Consider the following 14485-nt stretch of genomic DNA (forward strand, 5'->3'; position numbering starts at 1 on the left):
TTAGTTTGACTAAGTATGAGGATTGCTTATAAGGAACAACCTATATCTGGGCAAATTAGAGCTGCTATGCAGGATGATTTATTGGTGAAATGTTTTCTGTTGCTTGTATATGTAGACTCAGAAATGGGACACATAAATGTCCTACTAATTTTTCTCTAGATAGATGATTTTTTTAATACATTGTTATGCTATACTTGTGAATTTGATCTCTGCTGACTCTGAAAAGAGAATATGTGATTGAAAATGGGTGATTATGTTTTTAATGTTGGTGAATGAATATATCAGTTTGTGATAGATGCCATTTCATTTACAGTAACTTAGATAAGCTGCAGTTGTATGATGATGCTATGTCCTTCAGCAACAGTTTCCATTAGCTTCAGAAGTACTAGTAAGAGATAAGCAGGGTATCAGCAAGCAAGCCAACAAATATGTAAACATATCCAAGCCTGATACTAAGAGTAACTAGGTAAGAGAGTGTTCTACACCAGGGGTTCCCAAACTGGTGTGCAGACCACCGGTGGTTAACAAGCTTCATTGAGATGACCCACAACATGCATGTAAAAATACATTTAACAACTATGCAGCATCTAGCACAGCAAATTACTATTGGTACAATAGGCAGAAAAATCATGAAGTGGTCCACAAAAACCCTCAACAAATTTCAAGTGTCCTGTAGTGGAAATATGTTTGGGAACGATTGCCCTAGACATAAGGAGAGCAAAATGTATGTCCATCTGCTGTTATTTATTTACACAAACCAATTTCCCATTCTAGTCCTTGAGAATGTTGGTGGTTTCTGCATATCATTTGACTGATGTGGTGATAAACCAAAGCCATCCAAGTAGAAGAGAGGGAAACTTAGGCAAGTAGCTCATGAACAAAACTGGCAAAGATGCAAAAATTGAGATTCTAAAAAGGAACTCTAAAGTTAATGTTCTGTGGCACTTACTGAAAAAAGTAAGTAAAAAAAGAAAGAAAAAATATTTTGACATTTTGGACATTCCAGTGCTGTCACTAAATAGCACTAGTAATGCATAATGAAACACTGAAAGCTCTGTAGAAAATTCATGACTGCAGGGAGAATTTCTGCAAACTTGTTTTTGGAAAACATCATTTCCATTTTGAAATTAAATGTAGTTCTCCCTCTTCCTCATCTCTGACATATTTTTTTTGACAAGCATCAGTCTCAATAAATTTTCTGAGGAGACCTGCTAAAAGAACATTGTACAGTATACTGTAGGACAGTGTTTCCCAACCACTGTTCCGCGGCACACTAGTGTTCCGCGAGATGTTGCCTGGTGTGCCGCGGGAAAAATTAAAAAATTCAAAAGATTTTTTCTTTTAAGTCAAATTTTCGATTGGGGCGCTGTCACTAGATGACCCCTGGGGTTCCCTCCCTCCCTCCCTGTGCCTCCCTCCTCCTCCTCCTCCGGGGAGGCCCTTCCTGGCTCTCGGCGGCTGCCACTCACTCACTCGCTCGCCCACCCACCCACCCGTCCCTCCATCCCTGCACCCGGCCTCTCCCCCTCCGTCCCCGGCGCAGGGGCTGCCGGGATCCGTAGTCCCCTCGCCCTTGGGCCCCGCGCCCGCGCGGGGTGCACAAACTACGTTTCCCAGCGTGGCCTGGCGGGCCGGGCGTTTTGTTTGAAGCGCTCTTCTCCCGGCCATGGAATGAGCGCAGCGGCGGCGGCCGGGCGGGCAGGGGCTCTTCCGCGCAGACCCCGCGCAGCCTGCCTGCGCCCCCGCGGAGATCGGGTGGCAGGATGGAGCCTGGGGATCCCTGCGGAGGCAGAGCGGTGGAGGCGGAGGCTGCCCCCCCCAGGTAGGGCTGCGTCGGGGCGGGGGTTTATTTTTGCAATGCTGCATCCGCGCCGGAGGGGACGCATCGGACCGCGGGGAGACCCCTTGGCGGGCGTGCAAGGCAATGCCTGCGTGCAGGCATTGCATGGAGTGCAGTGCAATGCAATGGCAACGCGGCGCCCTGCATGCATGCATGCAACTTCCACCGGCACTCCGGACTTGGCAGGTGAGGAGGGTCCCCAGTGGGCGGCAGAGTGAGCCGGGAGGGCGAAGGGGAGCCGGGGGGAGCAGCGCTGCTCCCCGAGCCGAGCCCGGGGGGAAACTTCGGCGTCGTTGCGCCGGGTGTTGGAAGCGGAGGCTGGGGGGGGGCCCTCACCTGCAAAACCTGGTCGCCTCTCATATATTTCGTGCATTGCATTCATCACCCGCTTTCTCCTCCAAGGAGCTCCCGGTGGCGCGTGTGGTTCTCCCCGTGTTATCCTCGCAACAACAGCCCTGTGAGGTGGGTCAGGCGAGTGGCCCAAGGGAGCACCCAGGGATTGTCCTGGCCAGGTGGGGTGATTTGAACCCTGCTCTCTGCCCGGTCTTCGTCCTCATTTAGCCCCCACATGTGCATGACTGTGCATGACTGAGGTTTCCCCCCCTCGTCTTGGCTATGGTGTGAGTCTGTGCTGTTAATTAATGGGGTTCTGCCTTCGGAGAAGATGAGCCAGCCCTCAAGGAGGTGATTATGTAATTTGCTAGCAATTCATGTCCCTCCTGGCGTGACGCTGCGCGCTGACGTCACGGGGCTGTAATGGTGGTGTGCCTCGAGATTTTTTTCATGAAACAAGTGTGCCTTTGCCCAAAAAAGGTTGGGAAACACTGCTGTAGGAAATAGAAGCCCTGCTCAGGATCAAACTTTGGACTGGTCTACAGTGGTCAAAAGAAAAATGCAATTTCAAGGACACATAGTTTAAATATACACTATTCCCCTCATGTTTTTAGGTTGGGAGTCATGGTTGTGTGGTGGCAATTCCAGTGTGATAGATAATGTGCAATAGTGAGCCTGGTCTACTTTGACCAGGACTCAGCAACTGAACCACACTGGTTACTACTCCCTGTTCCTATATTCTTTAGGAATATTTGAAACGCTATGCAGGAATTCCATTGAGGTTGGTGGTTTGTCAAGTTTGCCAAATTTTGACACTAGCTGTAGTAGAAACAGTACACTTAGTTTTGGTGCCAGAACTATCTGCATGTTATTTTATCTGGGCTCCATAGATAGTCAGACACTGAGCAGGAAGCGGCTCACTCCTTCTGGCTACATATTCACCTGGCCATGTTGTCCTAGAAGGCGCTCTAGCACCTACCAAGATATGCCTATAGAGTTCCTCCACCTGAAGTGGCAGGAGTACGCAGGTCATGAATAGCAGTCTGAAGTGAGTCAATAGCTATGACACAGGCTATCAGAATTGATGAGCACAGCAGGAATGAATAACTCACTAAGAGTCAGAGCCAAAGAGCAACTCGGAACTGAAGAACAACCAAGAATGCAGGGACACATCAGAAAATGGAAAGACACAGGCAGCTCCTGTGCCAATCAAGATCCTTCCTTGTATCCATCTTGGTACATGCATAGTAGGGTCCCTTCTCACATTCACCAAATTCGTAGCTGATGGGATGGGCCTGGCCATAGGATAGGAACAGGAATCAACTGTTTGACTTTGCAATCCCAACCCCAGTTTTGTTTAACAGATAAAGTTTTGTCTTTATCTCTCTAGTAGCTTGGATGAAAAGGAATGTGCATGATGCCACTGCCCGTATTCAGAAACTTTTATGGGGCAACTAGGGTGTTTCTAGCCTTTTCCCACTCTTTCCTGGCTGCAAATATTATTAAAGACAAATCTAACAGCCAAAAGAGCTGCCTGTTGGATCTATAGAGTGGAAGGATTCAGGCGGGGAGCATCCAAGTTGCTCTTCAAAAATTTCTCTGAATTGGCAACAACTTTTTGAATGTTGTCAAGATGGGGAGACTAGCTTTGATGCTTTGGGATATTTGCTGAGGTTGAGTTGGAGTAGGAGGTATTCTGCTCTGAATTCATATTTACATGTGGGGTTGATGGTCAGTTCAGATGTTACTTTCTGTAATAGGATATTCATGGCACAATAATTTCTAAGGCTGAAATTCTATACCCACTCATTTGGGAATAAACTCTGTTGAACTCAGTGGACCTTACTTCAGAGTAATTATGTACAGAATTTTTCCCCTGGAGATTTTGTTGATAGCATTGGTCCTGGACCTTGGAGCCTGAGGTTGAAATCCTTACTTGATCTTGATATCTTTGTGGATGTGTGGATGTGTGGAAAGTCACTGTTAATTCCCCACCTGCAAAATTTCTCACCTAACTTACAAAATGTGAAACTGAATGTGGTAAACGAGATATCTAAATGCATATGTAAAAACTCACATAAAGGAACCAAACATATTGTGATTGGGAGCCCATGCACTAACCCCTGTCCCCGGTGCCCACCACACCCCAAAGAAATGAGACATGACAACAATGTAAGGGTTTAAATTAGGCCACAACTTGCATGTTCTCTTCTTCCTGCGGTGCACTCTGTGCGAGTCGGGGCTGGAAGAACTCATAATCCGTGATCTATGCACACATCTACCTACGCGAGAGAGATTTCGCGGGGACTTATCTAAGTGGGCCTCTGCCCTTGCCAAACGCTGCTGTAAGTGGTGATTTATACGCTTTAAGTTGAGAACTTCTTCCCCGCTTGACTGAGAGGCGCCATCCTCCAGGCTGCAGCAGTTCAGGGGAGACATCAGGTGACAAACTATTCCGACGGCTGGTGGCTGGCTTCTTAATTGGATGTTTTTTCTTGCTAGGCCCCAGGCCTGAAGAGGAGGGGCCATCTAGCTGGGCGTACACCCCCTTCCCCCTAGCTGGGACACATGAGGTAGGAGAGTAGGAAGGTGATGAAGTATCACAACAGCGGTGGCGAGTGGCCACCTTCTTGTCTAGACGGCCACGTTTGCTAGGTCCAGCCCCTGCCGAGGGTGGGCCATCTAAGGAGGTGTCTTTGGCCTTGGCTGAGGCACGTGGGATAGGGACAACCTTCCTACCAGTAGACAGGACCCTTTTCTTGATCTTATTAGCTGCCTGCACAGCACTACTAGGGAGATATCACTGCGTTCAGTTGCCATAGTGGGAGACCTGATGGTAAAAGCAGCATGTGAAAATAAGGAATAACCAGCTGCTTGATGATGTAACACTGTGGGAGCAAGCTGAAATCTAACAGTTGGATTGCTAAACTAAGGTCTAACAGATAGCACCAGCAACCATACTGCACATGCAACGCTAAAGGCAATACTGAAGGGCAAGCAAAATAATACGTTAGATTCCCACAATCATATGCTTGAGATCAGAGCTACATCACCCAAGCCGTGTGCTGGTAGCCAAAACTGTAAGCCACCATGAGGCAACCCATGCAATACATTAGCCGCAAGAACTGCACCCCCAAAGCCAAAATGCAAACTTGCAAGCTAAATACAGTAATATGTTAGATTACACCCAGGCGCATCACGCTTGAACCAGGATGCACCTACACAACGCACCCTGAGGAGGGCTGAAAATAGGTGGCTCCTAGTAATTGACTGCTTTCAAGCTACTGGTAATAACTTTAATTAAATTGGAAAGTGAGGAACAGCAACCATATTTGAAACACACAATTATGGAGTTCGAAGGGACCTTGAGCATCATCTAGTCCAACCCCCTGTAATGCAGGAACACGCCACTGACCCAAGTGAGAACTGGACCTGTGACTTGGTATTATCAGCACTAACTCTAACCAACTGAGCTATCTAGTGGTCCTGTATAAAATTAAACCAATTGAACAACTGAATGAAATGCAAGAAAAAACCCAGATGCTTAAACCCCCAAGCGTACAAAGCAGCCAGGGAAGAACAAGGGGTATAAACTTAATTAAAATGAATCCACAAGGCCACCACCACTGTTTATCATTTAATGATTGCCAAGAGTACCTCTATAATAAATCCCTGCAGATGCAACTTTAATGAAATAAACCAAAATGAAAAGCTAAAGCAAATGAATTAATTTAAACCAACAGCAATACTTATGAGTATCTGCAGGTCTTAAACAATGAACCAAAAGACTAACCACCTCAGACTGTGGAAAGCCCTCCAGGCAGCCCATGATTACAAATAACACACACAATGGAGGCAAATTAACAGTAAATGAACCAGGCAAGAACCATCAACAGCAATCAAACGTGAAGTGGTGTGGGGGGTTGCAAACCAAGAGGTGGGGGGTTGCATTTTTTTTTTTCAAAATGCACCGATAGTATCTATGCCTTCACAGTGTCACAGGTAATATTCAGTATCTGGATATATAAAAACACTGTTATTAATGTTATATCGATATGCTCTAAATCAGGGGTCCCCAAACTAAGGACTGGATAAGGCCCAAGGGACTCGTTTATCTGGCCCACAGTGACCCCCGCTGCCACTGCCCGCTCTTACCGGCACTGCGCTGCGCGGCTGTCCACTTCTGGGTCGGAGGAGCACCGGAAATAGCTTGTGCACATGCACAAGGGTTATTTGCGCATGCGCAAGCGTTATTTCTGGTGCACATCTGGGTCGGAGGAGGCCCATGCACATGCACACAAGTTATTTCTGGTGCTTCTCCAACCCAGAAGTGTGCTGGAAATAGCATGTGCGCACGCGTATGGGCACGCGCTCCCCCACCCTCCAAACCGCCGCATGATCAGTGCTGGAGACACCAGCCTGAGGCGTGGTAAGTTTGCTGACCCTTGCTCTAAATTATTCCCTCGCAACGTGTGCAGTGACTGCTGAGACTGAAAGCAGCAACAGGAACTGCCCTAGCTGAGTACAGGATGCAGTTGTCTCGGATGCTAATGTCCCTGGCGACGGGGCCACGTGGTTAAACTTAAGATGGACGCCGCCACCGAACAAGTGCTCCTTTCCCAAATGGAGGATACAGGCAGGGATTCCCTCTCAATCCCAGCAACAGGACAACAACAACAACAAACAAACAAACAAGCACCAGCACAACAAACACACCCACAATCAAAACCAACCACACATGGTGCACAAGCACAATCAGGCAAACGATCGGCCAGCACAGAAGAATTTTAAAAAAGGTTATGAGGGAGGAAACCAGCCTCTCTAAGCTCGCCAATTGCTGCCGCAACACAATCAGACACCCAGAGCTACCCGGTTAAAACTAGCCAGTAAAAGGACATGGTAGCAGAGAAAAAACAGCCACAAAGAACAGTACAGGGGGGTTGAAAAGGAACCCATAGGCTGGCAGTGTCTCTTGCCCCCCACAGAAACCAGCAGAGCTGAGCGGTGCGCACTGCTCTGTAAAAGGAAACAGTTGCTAGGCACACACACACACACATGCTAGCAGGGCAGTATTGCGGAGCCAGCACAGCAGCCCAAAACCCACATGGTCAGGGGGACGGGACACACTTACCTCACCAGCAAAGGTCCTGGAACCTGGAAAGGAACCTGTAAGGAAAACAAGTGAGCCTGGGCCGAGGGGCATCAACCCCCTATGCTCCACCCCAGCCAGCTTCCCATTAGGCCTGCCGAGATGGGGGCAGGGCAATGGCCTCCCTGGAACAAAGGTGGGTGGCTCACCTGTCCTAGGAGCCCGCGCGGAGTTGCAAACCCTGCCCACCCAAGGGAGAAGGTGAGCGGATATTATGGAGTTCTGATACTTTATGACTAAACAGTAGATACAATAACCCTCCTGTGACCTTCCTTGAAAGTTGAGCCAAACAGGTGACTGTGGAGACTTACCAGAATTCCTTTTGGGAACCTCCTGTAGTACAGCTTCTCAAACACTAATGCATGCTTTGTAAAAGATATCTGTGCCTAACACATCCTGTTGCCTGCTGAGTTAAGTTCTTTAAAACTGCTTCTTAAAACAGCTCCTTGCTGTGTGGAATTGCTAGTCTGGATGCTGCCTGCCTTCTCTTAATTCTTTCTTTGGGCAAGATTTTCATTCTGCTGCCAAAAGCTGTTTTTCCTATGTCCTTTGTAACAACTGATGCCCCTGCACCATCTGGAGGGATCCTTGGAAGTTTAGCTTTAGGTTCCAAGGCAGTGGAATAAGTGCTCTGCTGCAAGGCAACTGGTGACTGCCAAGTCTCACAGCCTGGTGGAGTACCACAGATGGATTTGAAGGTTTGACCTGGACATTTCAGAGGCTCTCCTTCTGTTCAGGAAAAAAATGAGAAACTGAAAATGACAAATCTGCCTATCCTTACCCACAAACACAAGAAAACTCTGCCTTCTTAACACCAGTCTTCTACCCCTATCTCAGGCATTAGATGTATTTGGCAGATAATTCATACCAGAAAACTTATTCAAATGAGGATAGCCTCCCTCCCACAAAAAAGAACAGCTAACAAGTCTATCCCCCACTTTCCTTTCCTTTCCTTTTACCCCTGCTTTACCAAACAGCTTAAGGTAAAGCAAGGAGCATTCTCGTGCTGTGGCATGGAAGGAGAAACCCTCCTGTTGTCTGCAAACTGCTTTGACTCACCTCTTAGGCCAAAGGTGTATAATACTATTACCGTATTTTTCGCCCTATAGGACACACTTATTTTTTTTGGGGGGGAATACAGGGGGGGATTATTCCCCCCCCCAGCCCCAAAGAGCAAAGAAGCCATGACAGTGAGCAGGATGGATCCCGCTCGCTTTCCTGGCTTCGTTTTTAGCCTTGGGGCTGGGGGTCCGGGAGCGAAGGCGAGGTTGCGCAACCTCGCTATCGCTCTTGGAGCTTGCGGGGCAGGGGGCGGGGGAAGCCCAAGCTTCCCCCAACCCCAGCCCCCAGAATGGGTCAGAGAGCAATGGTGAAGACCGAGCTTCCCCTGACCGCAGCCCCCAGAACGGGTGGGAGAGCGATGGCGAGGTTGCGCACCGACCCCTCTCGCTCTCCAGGCTTCAGCAAAAGCCTGCATTCGCCCCATAGGACGCACACACATGAATTCAAAATTCAGACATCTACTAAACATTATGGTAGCTTGGTCAAAAAAACTGAATGCAAGTCCAGAGACATGTGAGGCACGTACTCACAGCAAAGTGCTTCTGTTTTCTTTTTTCATGGCTTCTGACCTGTGGAGATAGTGACAGCCATCCTTATGGGAAATGGCAAGGATCAGGGATATAGTTGAAGTGAGCTTGAAAAGCTGCATTACAGAAGGAGCCACGATTGCTTTCCTGGAAAGTGATGCTTTTAGTATTTGTTGTGGTTCACAGACTAATGGACTGGATGAATACCAGCCAACTGAACCCCCACCTGCTGCTCAGACTGTATACACAGTGTGTGCATTGCAAGGGAATGTAGCTTAGCTGTAGAGCCCATGCTTAGCATGCAGAGTCCCAGATTCAATCCCTGACATCTCGAGGGAGGCTGGAGAAAGACTCCTATCAGAAGTCTTGCAAAGCCACTGCCATTAATGCAGACATACTGAGCTACATGGACCAATTGTCTGTGACTTGGTACAAGGCAGCTTCCTGTGGATCCCAGGTAATAAACATAGACTGTCATTTCAAGGCCTGAGGTGAATTGGTAATTGGCGTACACTTCACCTGATTTTCTCCTCAATTTTTGGCTGTTTTTAACTCTACTTTATAGTTCCAGGCCCTGATTTCCAGTGCTTAAAAACATCCAAACTTTATGATTTCCACTCATACAGATCAAGGGATCAGGGGCGTCTTACCCATAGATATTAGTGGCACGGGGCGCCAAGGCATCAGATTTTGGAGGGCGCCACAGGCTGAGTGTCCAGAAAGGAGAGTCAGGGTGCGTTCACTTCCCCACTCTGGGGCACCCCGCTCCTCTCCTCTCAGTCCCCCCCCCCGCGACTCCCACAAGCTGAGTGGCAAAGCTGAGTGGCAAAGCATTGGCAAGCACCGTCCTCACCCCGTCCCCCTGCAATCGGCACCCCCGATGAGTGGCTGGCCATGTCAATTGGCACCCCCCGGTGGGTGGGCGGATGTTGCGGCTGCACAAATTGGCAGCCCCCTCCCCCTCCCCTCTCTGGCTGAGTCTCAGACAAGCCGCAGCAAAGCGGCTCTCCCCCCCCCCCGCTCGCGGTAGGCTTGGGAGTGGGAGGGCGCCCTGAGAGTGACATTCGGTGCCCCCTCCACGACTGAATCCATATAGAGGTGCAAACCCCAGAGCTTATCATCTCATTTCTTAGTGTTTAAACAACTTTCTTTCTTTTTAAAAATGCCCCTTAATTAAACAGTTGGTGCATTTCAAAAAGAAGCTTCTCTCTCTCATGCCACTCCCCCCCCCCCACATCTTTCTCCCTCATTTTCTTCCAGCACAAGCCTCTCTAGGCATTTGTCTCAGTTTCTTTGCAACTCTCCCCTTTCGCCTGCCTGGCAGCAAGGAGCCCCGCCCCCAGAAAAGAGAGAAGGGGGGCGAGAGGCCCCAATCCTGGCACGGTGTAGTGTGAAAAGGGGCTATTAAAATGAAGTCACATGCCATGCAAGCATCAAAGAAGGCTCTCCATCCTTTTTCCTTGGGGTTCACGGTGGGAGGAGCCCCCATCACCCTTTGAGAGACCGAAGATTACTCCCAGCAGCGCTGCAGGGTAGGCCTCCTTAGGGCCTTTGAAGTTTGGCTTTGGGGGGAGGGGGGAAGCGTACCAGCGAGGCAGAAAAGACGGGTGAACAGAAGGCAGCAGAGGCAACTTTTTCACCCACTCTCTTCACCCCCCCAAAAAAAACCCTATGGGGTGTTGGGGCCTGGGGTGGTGGTCTGTATATGCTCAGAGGCACGCTTTCTCTGCATGCAATTCCTGTTACAGAGCTATGAAAAGAGAAAAGGGAGCTGCATGTGGGGAGAAAGTGTGGCTTGCACTGCAGGGCTGCTGTGAACCCCCTATCGCCACTCCACCTCTCAGCCACATGCACCAAGCTGCCTTAGGGGCAAAATGAGAGTGGACTACACCATATGGCTGTTGTAAACTCTTCTCAGCCATGATCTTCCTCCAAACCACAATAGAGCATAATAATACAAGTGGTCTACACAACAGGGTTGTCTATGTCACTCCCTCAGGCTGCCCACTGTGCAGTATAGAGAGCAGACTACATGGCAGGGCTGTTGTAGTCCACTGTCACCCTCTGCACCTTTTTAAAAAAAGACACACCTTTAAAAAATAAAGAATCTCAAAGATAAGATTTTGAAGTGTTATTGCTGTATGGATCTTCTATTTTTATTCTTTTTTATTTGTGGTTAATTGTGGAAATTAATGGTAAAGAAACAATGGGGGAGCTCCAGCAGCTGACCCAAGATGCTGGGTGTTTCTGGCGCTGGATCTAGGCTTGATGTGGAAAGGACCTTTGTTAAGGTTGAACAAAGGCTGCCGCGTGGATAAAATAAACTTTATGCAAGGCAGTACAGTGGTACCGCAGGTTACAGATGCTTCAGGTTACAGACTCTGCTAACCCAGAAATAGTACCTCGGGTTAAGAACTTTGTTTCAGGATGAGAACAGAAATTGCGTTGCCGCAGTGCAGCGACAGTGGGAGGCCCCATTAACTAAAGTGGTACCTCAGGTTAAGAACAGTTTCAGGTTAAGAACGGACCTCCGGAATGAATTAAGTTCTTAACCCCAGGTACCACTGTAACCTCAACTAATGTTTTCTGCTGATGGAACACATAGCATGGCAGGACTTCTGGGGCAGCCTAGCTCCCCCAGGTTGGGATTGGCAAAGCTCTCTGATTTAGTCATCTTGTCAACTGAAAACAAAGTAGCGAAAGGAATTGATTTTGATTATGTGATTTCAAAATTTGCAGAGAACAAAGATAGGGAAAAAAAGGTTTTAAGTGCTAATGCTCACAATGTTAAGTAAATAAACCAGAAAACAACACTTTTCACTGTGAGTATCTTATTTCTCCTTCTTTTAAGAATTTCGGGGGGGGGGGGGAACAAGAAATTTTCTGCACCGGGTACCATCTGACCTTGCTACGCCACTGCTCCTGTGGCACGGACTTCCTGGGACGGGGGCAAGTCTCCCCCTTAAAAAAAGGTTGACAACTCTGGGAAACGGGGGGGGGGGGGGACGACAACAGAGAGACAATTGCACCACAGCATCGGATATGCTTAAGACGGCCCTGCAAGGGATTTGTCAAAAAAAGTTATTACGAATAAGGGACATTGGGTTTAATAGGGCAAATCTACAGGAGGCTGCAGTCTTATAGTCACTTACCTAGGAATAAGTCTCACTGAACTTAAATGAGTCCAGTTCTGAGTAGACATTGTATTGTATTGAAGGATTGTATTGAAGGAGCTTTAGTTCTCTCACAGCAACTGGTTGTAGCATATAACATTCCTGGTGAACTCTTGCAGGTCAACATGCAGAGCTTGCCACTTTGCCATTTTTTAAGTGGGAGGTGTGGGATAGCAGCAAAGATCACTGTGCATCTGCAGAACTTAAATAGATTGGTTTTCTGACTCTGGTGCAACAGCAGCAGCTACCTAACACTTACCAGCAACTCCCAACAGCTGAGTTGCTGGTGCTTACACTTGAAAACAGTGCTTATTTCTGAGAAGACATATAGAGGATTGCCCTGTTAGTATGATAACAACAACGTATAAAATTTGGATCATAAACAAAGCAATCATGGTTTTTGAATTTTATATATTTGTATTTGAACACCAGTGATTTGCAGTGTGGATAATGAGTAATACTGGGGAAGCAGCAGCTGAAAGAATAGATGTGAAGTAAATACATTCCAAATGGTCAGGGTGGCTGGGTCTTGCTGCATCCAATAATCTAGCTTGCTTCCTGCACAAATTAGGTGCTTGCTCCCTGAGTCATGAAGAATTAGTTGCACAGACTCCAAAATGATTTTCTTCTCAGCAGATTGAGCCAGGCAGTCTCTGAAGAGAGCAAATAGTTCCAGCAGGCAGTCTTTTCAATTTCTCCAGGCAATTTTACATCAAACTACTTGGAATGTGACCTTGTGCAAAAGGGCCTGTTAATGGGAACACAACTGTCCTGTGTGGTGTGGTTTTACTTTAACACCTAAACTTTCAGAGTGGTTTCTGCAAAACTGGACATACTATCCTTATTAAATGTGTTATTCTGTATGAACTTCCAGAATACCTAAATTATCATGGATTTCTTAATTTATCTATGGTAATCCAACTCTTGAGGATCAGTAGTGTTAACTTTCTACTCAATGGATGTCACAGACCCATTTGATGTGGGGAGAACTGGGTAAAGACTCTAAAATAATTCAGCAGAAGTCAGCTTCCCCAGTGAGGCAGGAGAAAGAAGGGGAAAGAGCCTCCCCTCCACCACTCTTAATCAAGTCCAGCTGAGCAGTTAGCCTCTCCCAGGCCATGACTTCAAGCAGGGCTTTTTTCAGCGGGAACTCACCGCAACTCAGTTCCAGCACCCATCAGGTGGGTGCCATTATAACAAAACAAGGGAGGTGTTAATGGTAAATTCCAAGCCCTCTTTTTCTAGAAAAGTAGCGCTGAATTTAAGAACAGCAGAAGCAGCTGAGAAGGGAGAAGAGGAGTTCTGGGATTTAAATAATCATTTTGTGAGTTGTGTGTTTGTTTTTCAATTTGATCCTCTTACATAGTTTTGTATGTATTGTGATATTTTATAAATTGTGACTTTCAGTTATTTTTATTTATCATAGTTTAGTAATTATATATTGTAATGGCTAAGTGTGAATTTCTGTTTAATTATTACAGTGGTACCTCAGGTTACATACACTTCAGGTTACATACGCTTCAGGTTACAGACTCCGCTAACCCAGAAATAGTGCTTCAGGTTAAGAACTTTGCTTCAGGGTAAGAACAGAAATCGTGCTCCGGTGGCATGGCGGCAGCAGGAGGCCTCATTAGCTAAAGTGGTGCTTCAGGTTAAGAACAGTTTCAGGTTAAGTACGGACCTCCAGAACGAATTAAGTACTTAACCTGAGGTACCACTGTATTTGCTGATGTTCTGAGTTAATTTTATTGTGTACTATTCTAACAGATTATTGAATATTAGTTTATTTGATACAAGTTCCATTTTAAAGTTAGGTTTTATTATGACTTTATGTATTGGATCAGATTATTGTAAGGTGTTCTTTGTAAACTGCCTTATGTATAGTAATATTGAAAGGTGGTATACAAGTTAAAAGAGAAGTGAAATGAAATGAAAATCCTCAGTCAGTAGAGCATGAAACTTTTAATCTCAGGGTTGTGGATTCAAGCCCCACATTGGACAAAAGATTCCTACATTGCAGGGGTTTGGACTACATGACCCTTGTGGTCCTTTCCAGACCTACAATTCTATGATTCTATCCCGTAGGGTATTAACGTACCCAATTAATATTCAAAAGCTGGATTTTTATTTCCAGTTCTAGCAGCAATTTGGCATTCCACATTTGATCATAATATCCTTTCAAACATATGCTGTTTCCCCTTGCCATGTTGTATGAATAAAGTCCCTCCCTCCCGTAGGAAGGAAAGATTATCCTGCAAACCAGCAAAACGCTTAAAACTATGCTAGAGGACATGGAACATTAGTTTTAGTTAGGATTTTGAACATGAGTTTTGACCTTCCAAATATGCTGCAGTACAGGTACCATTCACTGGAGAAATCTGCATAGACAACGTGCTTTGAA

At 46.8% G+C, this 14485-nt stretch overlaps 1 protein-coding gene across 5 annotated transcripts in view; it reads left to right on the top strand.

The window, feature by feature from the left end:
• KCNIP1 (potassium voltage-gated channel interacting protein 1) overlaps positions 1 to 14485 on the top strand; it is a 509279-nt gene that overhangs the window by 287181 nt on the left and 207613 nt on the right. The gene's annotated exons all lie outside the window — the stretch shown is intronic.

The sequence above is a fragment of the Podarcis vaucheri genome (assembly GCF_965113315.1).
Source record: "Podarcis vaucheri genome assembly, chromosome: 2".
NCBI lineage: Eukaryota > Metazoa > Chordata > Lepidosauria > Squamata > Lacertidae > Podarcis > Podarcis vaucheri.